Source organism: Cervus canadensis, chromosome 30 (genome assembly GCF_019320065.1).
Source record: "Cervus canadensis isolate Bull #8, Minnesota chromosome 30, ASM1932006v1, whole genome shotgun sequence".
Taxonomy (NCBI): domain Eukaryota; kingdom Metazoa; phylum Chordata; class Mammalia; order Artiodactyla; family Cervidae; genus Cervus; species Cervus canadensis.
The window spans coordinates 6,648,978-6,650,813 of record NC_057415.1 but is presented as its reverse complement, the minus strand read 5'-3'; positions in this window follow the sequence as shown (position 1 = coordinate 6,650,813).

The following is a 1,836-nucleotide window of genomic DNA, read 5'->3' as shown; positions in this document are numbered from 1 at the left end:
CCCCTGTTCTTCCCCACTCACTTACTGTTCTGGGACAGTCCGGAGGGCGAGTCCACACCACTGGCTTGTTCTGAGAATGCTGTGAGTGGTCATAGGAAGAAACACAGTTCATCCACTAAAATGCCCAACCTCACCTGGAAAGCTTTTTTTTTCTTGCCCTAGTATTCTTTTTCTTTTTAAATAATTATTTATTTTTGGCTGTGTGGGGTCTTAGCTGCAGCATGCAGGCTCTCTTGCGGTCAGTGGGCTTAGCTGCCCCATGGCATGCAGGATCTTGGTTCCCCAACCGGGGATCAAACGCACATCCTCTGCATTGGTAGGCAGATTCCCAACCACTGGACCACCAGGGAAGGCCCTTGCCCTAGCTTCCTTAATACAGATATCAACCCATCGTCTTACACAGAGAGGCTAACAGTCCCTGTCTGAAAAGCCCCCAAATGCAAATGACTCCCCTCTGGAATCCCATTTCAAAGGCGCCTACAAGAAACAAACATTGCTTTAAGAATACGCAGGAACTGCCAAGTTTTTCCTGCAGCGCTCTGATGTCTACAAAATTGAGTGGAAGAGCGTGCCCTTAGGGGCTGACAAGCTACCCTTGGAGACTCTGTTGCTAGGCAGGGTAACCTGCTTTCAAACCCAAGCATTTCTGTTCCCCTCGGAATGCCTAACCAGACGCTCCCAGCCCTCGGCAGCCCGGGGGTCCCGCGAACCGCAGAGCCACGGTAGGGGCCACCTCGCTCCCCGCGCCACCCCCTCCCCCACCCTGTTATTAGGTATGCATTTCAGATTTTGAATGGATCTCCTTGTCTGGCGTTAATTGACAGTGAAAGCCCGGTTTTCAAAGCCAAGGTATAAGCACTGAAGGTAAGTGATCAGAGGACTGCCCTCGTAATAAATCACTGCGGCGCGGGTCACTGTTTAGAGTGTGAATGCAGTGTTCAATAAAGAAACACACTCCACCTTTCAGCTTCAAGCCGACCCTGGCTAATTGACCTCATTGTAGTCCCTCCATTAATCATTCTGGCACATGGGGCAAGAGGCAGTTTCACTGCTTAGGTTTGCAGGGAGGGGAGGGGACCAGGTCCACGTGGGGGTGGGTAAGGGTTGAGGGGGGCAGTTATAATGTACAAGGAAATCATAGACAATTCTCCCTTAATTAACTCATTGGATTTCCTGGATGGCCAGAGAGGGTTTCCTTTGCTGAAGGAATGTGGGGAATAATGCAAGGGACTTCATTAACTTCCCACCAGGATGCAGGAGTTTGGGTCGCGAACAAAAGCAGATGTGAGCATCTGTACCCCATCCAAAGAGCGGCTCTGCCAAAGGACCAAGGGGTTAGCCTAACACTACATAATCACTCAGTGTCATCCATCTCCCCAGACCCTGATTAATAAATTGCAGCAGAAATCTTTTACAGGGGTGACTACAATTTTATTTCACCCATTAGCAGCACAGCAATCATACGGGACCAGTTTACCTTCTTCTCAGCCCCCCTCCCTCCCGCTCTCCGGTCCAGTCCCCAGTTCCACATCAGCTTTACTGGTGCATCTTTGAAAGAGGTGTGGGCTGCTTTTTGTCCAGGCCCTCCATTCTGCCAAGCCAGCCCCCCAGCTGACGACTGTGAGCTGAATGGCAGCTTTAACACAGAGGTCAATTCACACTGCAGCTCAAGACTTGTTCCTCCAATGTGATTTGGTGAACATCATCTGGGCACCTGTTCTGTACCAAGCATGGCATAGCACTAGAAATACACACACACAAATATGATTTGCTCCTGGTCCTCAGAGACCTTAAGAGTCTGCATCCGTCCAGTTATATTTTCAAAATGCAAGATCT